The sequence below is a fragment of the Monodelphis domestica genome, chromosome 3, assembly GCF_027887165.1.
Source record: "Monodelphis domestica isolate mMonDom1 chromosome 3, mMonDom1.pri, whole genome shotgun sequence".
NCBI lineage: Eukaryota > Metazoa > Chordata > Mammalia > Didelphimorphia > Didelphidae > Monodelphis > Monodelphis domestica.
In genome coordinates this window covers 117,471,813-117,481,730 of record NC_077229.1, presented here as the reverse complement: position 1 = coordinate 117,481,730, position 9,918 = coordinate 117,471,813, and the positions used below count along the sequence as shown (strand labels likewise).

The window sequence follows — 9,918 nt, the reverse complement described above, 5'->3', positions numbered from 1 at the left end:
AATTGTTAAAATGGAACATGGTGCTAATTACTAGCTCTTAATAATGAAGAGATGTACATACACTATAATGAATATTTAAATGAATATCGTTACCAAAACAAAACACAAATCATGGTTTGGGGGAGGGGGCAGGGGAAAAATAGCTTTATTGTAGGAAAGTGAGACTAAAATACTTGCTACAGAACAGTAATTTATTTTTTAAAACACATCACATGAAACAAAAGAGCAATTTTGGGAGTTTCCTTCACTACCACTTATTTGATAATTATCTCCTTGAGAAACAAGGTTTTGTTTTATTTATCTTTGTATCCATGCCAGTTCTTGAGAGAACCTTTCAAGAGCCACCCATTAATGCTAGCTTAATTAATGAATGAACTTGGAAAAACTACTTAACCCTTGGGAAACTAATCAGTCAGTCACTTAGCATTTATTAGACTCCTAATATGTACTAGTGTTTAAACTATGATGGGGATTAAAAGAAAGCCAAAAAACAGTCCCTTTTATCAAGAAGCTGATAATCTAATTGGGAGATAACATCCAAACTATTTTGTACAAATTATTTACAAGATAAATTAGAGATAATTCCCTCCACAGAGGGAAAATAGTAGAATTAGGAGGAATCAAAAACAATTTCTCATAAAAGGTGAGGTTTTATTTTGTACTTGAAGTAGACCAGAAAAGTCATGAGGCAGTGTTGACCAAGATCAGGATGAGTAATGTATTGGAGGGGAACAGTGAGGGATGATAGGGGAATCAGAAAGATGTTACACCAAGAAACAGTTTTGGAAGGAAGGGAACTGATTTCAAAGAACACCCTTACTTCCTGTTCTCCTCACTAAGAGACCTAATGGAGTTTGCCTCACTGATGGTGAGTCAGTTCCTCCCACTAATTACAAAAGTCTTGAGAACAGCTTATTTGGTTGAAAAGGATCAATTTATTTTCTTGGTGGAAGGAAATAAGAGGGAAACTGGGAGAGAGGGAAAGAGGTCTTCCCTAATTCTAATTTCTATCACTTATTGAAGGCTTTGATGTCTCTTCAAAAAAGGAATAAAATTAACTTCCCCTGAAGGAAACAGCAATAATCCTACTGAAGTCTTTTCTGGGCAAGACTCTCTTGTCTTCAGTTCAAGTTAGGTGGAGAAAACTAACAACCAAGACTTTCTTCAGCTTTCCTCCTTTCTAAAGAGGTTAGCCAGAGAGAAGTGAAGTGGTGTGTGTGTGATCAGACCACTCTCAGGCAGAAGTGATTGGCCAGAATGCAGCTTGGGGCTAACTGCCTCCTTCCTCAACCTTCCATAGAATTTTCTCTCCTCCCTCAATGGGTCTGGATCTGGATTCTATGTGTTTTCTTGAGCTCTTCTTTCTTTGCATTTCATTTCTTCTGTCTGTGCCCATTTCACTTAAGCACCATAACCAGTAAAAATGGATGAAGTATGAGTTAAAATATTATGTGTGAAGTACACTAAGGTGTCTGGCATCACTGGACTGAAGAATATGTGATAGAGAGAGAATGTAAGAAGCCTGCAAAGGTAGGAGGGAGATAAATTATTACGGATTTGGAATATTCAAAAGGGATTTATATTTAATCCTCTACATTATAAAGAACCTCTAGAATTTACTATAGAAGTGGTGAGATGGTCAGACCTCTACTTTCAAAAGATCAATATTAGAGGACAATGAGAGATGGACTATAGTGGGAGAGATTGGAGGCCAGAGCAACAACCAGAAGGCTATTATAATAATGTAGGCAGTAGATGATAAAATTCGACAATGTGGCAGAAGAAAAAAAGGGGGGAATACATGAAAGACATCCCAAGGTAAAATCAATAGGATTCAGTCACAGATTCTGAATGAAGTTAGTAGGATGAGAGTTCTTCCTTACATAATATTAGGAAAGTTGGGAAGAGGGGAGATCTTGGGAACATAAAAGGAATGTGATTTTAGAAAGATTGTTTTTAATATATCTATGTGATATCTAGTTGGAGATATCTGAAAGGTAGTTGGAGATGTGAGTATGGACATTATAAGGAAATTTGGGACTGGACAAGTCATACATAGCTATTATATTTAATTCCATAGATGCTGATGAAAGAAATGAGAACAATCATTTATTAGGCACCTTACAGAGAAATATACAAATGTTATTTCATTTGATGAGATGACCCAGTGAAATGATATAGAGGGAGAAGAGAAATACTATAATCTAGCCTTGAGTTACAAACTGTCTTTAAAGGGCATTAACTGAATGAAGTATAAGCAAAGCAGACTGAGAAGAAGCATTAATAATTTAAGAGAATCAGGAGAGATTAGTGTCAGAAAAGCCTAAAAAGTAAAGAATTTCAGAAAAGTGACTGACAGTCCTAAAGACTTCAGAGAGGTCAGGAAAGATGAAGATTAAGAAAAAGTTATTAGATTTGGCAATTAAAAGATTCCTGGTAAATTGGGAGAGAATAATTTTGGTTGGCTGATGAGTTTGGAAGCCAGACCATAAATACTTAAGAAGAAAATGAGAGAAAAGAAATGGAGGCTCCAATAATAGGTGATTTTTCAAGCTCTGTAGTGATATGATGGAAGAAACATATGATATAGTTATTAGTGGGATTAGCTAGCTCATGAGGGATTTTGTTTGTTTGTTTGTTTTTGAGAATGGGTACACATGAACCAATCTGTAAGGAGTAGGGCAGTAGCCAATAGATAGAAATAGAAAAAAAAGTTGAGAATTGGTATGCCAAAGGAGACAATCTGCTGGAGAAGATGACATGGAATGAAATCAATTTTCAATGCAGAGGAGTAGGCATTGGCAAGTGGAGGGAACACATTTTCATGTAATACAGGGGTGAAAAAGATAACAAAAGAAGATAAGTGACAGATGTGAAATGTAAAAAGAAGAGGGAACTTATGTTAAATGGCCTCAAACTTTACAGTGAAAGAGTTTTCAGCTGAGGTGAGAGGAAGAATTAAAAATATTTCAGTCATTTCAGTTATATCTGACTCTTCATGACCTCTTTGGTGTTTTCTTTGCAAAGAAAATGGAATAATTTGGATTTCCTTCTCAAACTCCCTTGAAAGATGAGGAACTGAGGCAAATAGGACTGATTGACTTGACCAAATTCACAGAACTAGTAAGTTCCTGAGCTATCTGCTGCACTTTCTGCTATCCTAGATGTGTATGAAATTTGAAAGCACAGGAGGTTTAAGGAGAGATGAAAAGATATGGAAAAACTATTGTGATGACTGAGATAGTGCATCAGTAAAGGAGGTGTAAAAAGATTGCCTTTTCATGATCTGGACTCTCACAGTTCAGTGAAGATTATGTAATGTAAATTTGCAGTGAATTCATACAGGATGGTTTTGTGATTTTCTCCTTTTGTACAACACCTCATGAGTACAATCAAAGAAAGGAAATGATAGGGGTAATTCAAGGCTCTAGCTTTGTAGGGCAAGATAAGCAATAGAGGCCATGGTAAAGTTGAATGGTTCACCAAAGAGCCAAGATCAGAAAAGGACAGTATAGCCAGTGCATGAATAATAGCCTGGACAAAAGAAACCTACAGTTCAATGGAGGCCATGAATAATGGCAAGATCAAGAGTTTGACTACATATGTAGCTAAAGTGAGGAGGAAAAAGAAGTAGAAGAAAAAAGAAGGAGGTTTGGGGAAATAAATTAAAGAATTGCAAGAAAAGGGTTTTATTTTTTTTTTAAACTCTTACCTTCTGTCTTAGAATCAATCTATATATTTATTCCAAAACAGAAGAGTGATCAGAGATAGGAAAAGGGTAATAAATGACTTGCCCAGGGTCACACATCAGGACCTCCTAATGTAGGCCTGGCTTTTAATTTATGGGACTATCTACCTGTCCCCCATATTTAGGGTTTTTGGGGGAATCATCAATATGCCTGTTCAAATTCTCTAGTCTGAAGGCTAGAATTCATGAAAAGAAAAATACTGTGAGTCACTAAACTACTTGAAATAAAAAGGAAATTGTTTTAGAAACTGATATACAATTAGATTTAGAATTTTTATTGGGGGGGTAGATATGGTTTAATGAACCTCCAAGAAGGGGAAATTTCTGAATGATGTTGTTAGTGGGAAAATTTGGAGGCATCAGTGGGAGAAAGTAATATTCCAGATCCACCACTCAACCAGTGACTCATAGGTGATAAATAAAAGTGTATACAATACTAGAAAGAGAAACCAAGAGGGAACCAAATCTCAGTGAGAACTAGAAGATGGAAGGAATGGGAAAGGATCAGACTTAAGATGAAAGTAATGCTATTGAAATGTTGATAAAAGTGGATGGAAGTAATAAGCAAGGACTCCAGAGAATACAGTGGAATGGATGTGTAGCTTAAGAGTGATTCACTGGTTAGAAGGAAAAGGAATAATAAAGATGGCAGTGGGTAACAGAATAAGATTTGAATATTGACAACTGAGGGTATAGAATAATTGAGATAGGGGGAGTGAGAGTGTGAGAGTTTGCTAATTATAATAGAAGAATTAGTGGAGGTGAGTTCTAAATATCCCTAGAGATTTGACCTCAGCACAAAATCCTGTAAGGGCACTAAGCAAGAGGATCAGTGGAAGGAGCAGAAGGAATGACATTACTCCTTTTTTTTTCCTGAATACAGGACAGAAGAGGCTAGGACTCCAGTTGAAGGAATACAGTGCAATGGTATTTCTCTAACAAAATAAACAGGAAAATGGGAAAGAATAGGATGGACTAAGAGATAGTCTGAGGAAGCTGGAAACACGATCTTCCTCTTCTTTTGCCATCAAAAAGAGATCAAGAAATATAGAGGCTTCTCTTTCTGTACATTCTAGGCAGGAATGGTCCCCTGCAAGCAGGAAAAGTCTCATGCAATTAGCCTTTCATATTTGTGAAAATCAAAGTATATGATGGATTTAAAAGTGTTTTGAAATAGTCAAGTTTCTATACAAACCTAAATTTATTTGTAAGTATAAATCTTATAGTTAAAATATTTCAAAAACACTCCATAAATTCTTCATATTAATGACACATGCATATAAATCTGCTTATCTGGATGTTCTAGGGAAAACGCATATACACACACAAACAAACCTAATGCAATAAATTGTCTCTTTCTCTTATTCCTAAGAGAGATACTATCCATGATATTCCATGTTTGAATTTGAGATGATGAAAAGATGGAAAAGAAGAGGAATTACAGGCCCCTCTGAATCTATTACCATATATGTACAAGTAGAGGGGAAACCAGAAGTCATCTAATACAATCCTCTTTTTTCCTTGAGAGAACTGAGACCAAGGATGTTGAGTGCCTTACCCAAAGCCACATAATATAGACAAATGTCATGTCTCTCTCTCTCTCTCTCTCTCTCTCTCTCTCTCTCTCTCTCTCTCTCTCTCTCTCTCTCTCTCTCTCTCTCTCTCTCCCCCTCCATTTTTAAATGACATTTGACCAATAAATTCTGGTATACTGGGAACTGTAGTCTTAAAGGTCCAGATCCTTCACTAAAAAGGTCCCTCACTTATCTATACAATATACCCAGTTAACATACCAGAAATGGAGTCCTAGACCCCCTTATCAAAAAAAACTACTTTCCCCCTCTTGGCCTTGGTGGAGATGATTCAGTAGCTGGTACTGATCTTGTCTAACCACTTTGGCTGAGAGTTGAGGAAAGAGGGTAACTGATCTGACCTCATTATAGGTCCTTTATAGATCCCCATATATGAATTAAAATCTGTTGCTACTTTCCACCTATAGATGACATCTAATTGGCATCTCTTCCCTGGCTGTTTCTATTCATGAGTACAGACTAAAGAAGCTTACTTGATTTTCCTGCTTCTGAAGTTCTTGTTTCTTCATCAGCATTATAATAATGACCTTCAATACAGCTAACCTTTGGCTGGGTTGCACTATGATTATGTACATCTATCTTGGATCTCCAGACAATATGGGTTAGGACAACCAGTGAATTTATTTTATTTTTTATAATTTCAATTTAAAAGCACTGATTTTTCTCCCCTTTCTGGAAAAAGAAAAAAGAAATATCTATGACAAAAAATCAGCATAAGGAAAAAAAATTCCTTTTATTTGTTCACAGAAATATATGTCTCATTTTGCATCTTGAGTTCTATATTTTTTTCCAGGAAGAGTACTATGAATGACCATACATTCCTGGAATCATGGGTGTTCACTTCATTGATCAGAGTTCTTAAGCATTTGAAAGATGTTCTTTAGAAATTTGTTGTTATTTTATAAACAATTCTTGTTTCCAAGGTTGCTCTCAAATTGCCTTTTTCATAATTGCTCTTGACCCAATGATATTCAATTACCTTCTTAAACTATAATTGGTTTAGCCATTTCTCAAATGATGAGTAAAGCTTTAGTTTACAATTTTGGTACACCAAAAGAGTTGCTATAATTATTTTTGTATATATAGGCTCTTTTCCTATCCTCACCCTTTTATCACATAGTGATTTCCTAATGGCATCACTAAGTATGAAAGGGTATGAACATTTGAACAAAATTTAGGGTATAACTCAAAATTGCTTTCCTGAATGGCCAAATTTTGGTTCTTTTAATTTCTTGTGGACACCAGGTACAACACTTAATTTGTTCTTCTCTTATGCCTCCCTCTGTTATGATATGACCAGCCCACTTTCTTTTCTGATCATAAGTCATCATATAATCATGTGATTAACTCTGCTAAGTCATTACTACATATCTTTTAGTTGAAATTTTGTTTTTGTTTTTGTTTTTCATTAACTTTTAATTGCTTCCAATTTTTATTCTTCTGTGATTGAGATTGGGTGGATCACTTTGGTCAATTTATGGGAGACCATGGAAGTAGGTTTCTCTGGACTGACTATGATCTGCTTTAGGAGAATGTGGAGAAATATAGGTGGTATACTCTTGAGCTATAGAGGTAAATACTAAAACATGTCATACTTTGGTTTTATATAAATCAAATTTAGGGATGGGTTGAAATGCATTTACTGAAGAGAATATTCAATTTAGTACTATCTGTTTCTAGAAGAATAAAAGAATTTAAATTTCTAAATATCTTCAATTGCAATTCTATGTTCACACCAATGAATATTAATATTTTCAGGGAGGTTCTGGATTGTGAAGTTGCCCCAAAGGAATGAATTCCTCACTTTGAAAACCAGTTTTCTTGTAACATGTGCAAACAGATTTGAACTACCAAAAGATCAAAAACAGTGAGAGAGGAAAATTGGGATAAAAGAGACTCAGCATATGGAGACCAATGAATTAGTTGTTAGAATCATGAATTCAGAAGTTCCTATTTATTTTTAGAAAAGAGATATAAACCCCTTTATAATTCCTTTTGTTAACTATATTAGTCTTAAGGAGGACTTACTGTGCAAATGGAACTTAGAGATTACTTTGTCAAATTCTAACATTTCATGAATAGAGGACTAAATCCCAAAGAGTGAGAGAATTTGTCAAAATCAAAAAGTCATAATAGATTTGGGATTTGAAACATGTTCATTGTTCTTTCCATCACATTATTTATTGCAGGTGAGGCTTGACTAATGTGAAGAGCAAAATCCAATCTTCACACCAAGTTAAATAGTTCAGGTTTGAAATTAGATCTGAATGAGGTACTCATGAAACATTAAACTATTAAGAAAATAAGTTCTACTTAGCCATTGAGGAAATGGATATCCAACAAAGATATAGCTTGATTTAGTTGGGTGTTATTTCCTTGCCAACTTCCCATTGACCTTGTTGGTCTATTGCTTTGAAGCCTAAGGTAAGATCTGCTGAATTCTCATACTCTAGCTTTTGATACTTAGGCTACCATGAAGTTGTATCAATGATCCTTTAAGTCAGTATGCCCTAAACTATTTAATATTCCATGAGTGTTTCAATGTCTTTATAGAAAACCTGGACTAGACTATATAGCAGATGTTATTTCTACCACACCATAATACAAAGGTTCTGGATAGTCCCTAAAGAGAGAATTCAGGTTTCTTCTTCTCTAATTCTTTAAGTCTTTATACCCACATCCTCATCTTGTCCCTCAAATTATGCCAAAGCTAAAGTTTTGATTGTGTATATATTTTCCACTAAAAGTTTATTCATTCCCTCTGAGCAACATAATACTTAAAACATGAGACTCAAGAGAGCCCATTAATGGATAAGTTAAACATAAAGGACTAAATTATAGCTATTATTATGCTCCAAAAGTACATATTTCCTCTTGTTTCCCATGATGTAGGAAGCCCTGCTTCCAATTTTTCCCAGCAACCACAGTTGTTCATCCAATCTCTCCAGAGCCAGTGAGGCTGGTCCTCCTCCTTTCTTTTTCTTTTTTCAGCTTGCTAAGAAATCCACAGTCAAGGGATCCAGAGAAGTTTTCTGAATTATGACAGCAATGTATATAACAATTCTAAGAGAGAGAAGAAAAGATAGCTCCTTGTGAGAAAAGAGGAGACCTGAAGCTCAGCCAGGCTGACTTCATCATTTCAGATAAAATCATGGAATCATAGCTATAAATAAAAAAAATGAATCTTGAGAGTCATTTTGTTCAATTTTGTCATTTTTATAGGTCAAAAATTCAAGGACTTAGGTGAAGAAATTCATTCTGGGTCTCAGAGTTAACATATATATGAAGTGGGAATCAAAATCAATTTTTTCACTTTCAGGTAAGTACATTTTCTACAATATCACTTTGTATAGACCGGGTTAATTGGGATAGGGGTAATAGTGCTGGAGAAAAGTCCCCCTGAGCAAAAATGGGAAATATTTCCTTGTTATTCCAACATCTATATTTATGTTCCTTTTTATCTTTTTTCCCCCTAAGTAGTGTTCTTATCTTCCCCTTTAAGACTCTATATTCCTTATGTATGTTTTATTCTCCCCATTCTAATGCCACTTTCAAGAAAGAATTTATTATTATTCTAGACAGGTTTCTAGTGATTGTAATATTTAAAGGAATTGTAGGGTGATTGAAGAGGGACAGGGAATAAAGAAGGTGATACCATGAGAAGATCTATAAAAAACTCCCCAAAAAGAAAATAGCATCATGTAGAATAAGGTGTCCTGGACAGATTGGGACTCAGAACAAGTGCTTTCAAGTCCTGTATCTGACAACTTGCTAAATGACTTAGAGTGGGTCATTTAACCTCTCATTCTTTACAGATTACGAATAATAATACTTGTACTCTCTCTTAGGTTCCTTATGAGAAAAGTGCCTTTCCAACAATGAAGTAATATAAAAAAGCAGTTATTAAGAATTACAGTGTTCCTGGTTATTGGTGTTTCCTACTACATTTTTTATGAGTATTCATTTGAAATCTCATCCTTTGGAGAAATCTTTTCAGTGTACCAAGAAAAAAGATAATAATTTTTTGGAACTTGGAGTCTAAAGACAGATTTTGGAGTCTCTAGATTCTATCACTTTGTAAGTATGCAACAATTAGGTAAAAGTTAATAAACTGTTAGACCAGGAGTTGGCAAGACCTGAGTTCCAATCCTTCCTAAGACACTTATGAGCTCAATGACCCCGAATAAACAATTTAACATCTCTCTGCCTCAGCTTTGCCATCTGTAAAATAAGGATAATGATATTAACAACATGCCAGGATTGCTATGAGGATAAAATGAGATAATTTTAGAAAGTGTTCTAGAAACCTTAAAGTGCTATATAAATGCTAGCTGCCAAAATGAGGATAATATAATTTCATTGCTCTGAACCTCAGTTTCCTCATGTGTAAAATATGGAAAATCACATTCATGCCAACTACCTCTGGGGTTACTATGAGGCAAATGGAAAGTGATTTCATTTTCCAAGCATGAAAAAGGCTGCTTGTCATCATTAGCTGCAGAAACACTAGATTGAATCCCAGCCTGAGTGTCACCAACTTAGATTGGATGAAAAGGTTCTTCAGAGGACACCAAGCAA

The 9,918-nt window shown here is 35.2% G+C and overlaps 1 long non-coding RNA gene across 1 annotated transcript; it reads left to right on the top strand.

The window, feature by feature from the left end:
* Positions 1–777: 777 nt before the first annotated feature.
* Positions 778–9,250, top strand: LOC103102362 (uncharacterized). The gene is made up of 3 exons (XR_465473.2): positions 778–868; positions 8,563–8,659; positions 9,189–9,250. It is a non-coding gene; the product is annotated as an uncharacterized LOC103102362 (long non-coding RNA).
* The last annotated feature ends 668 nt before the right edge of the window (positions 9,251–9,918 follow it).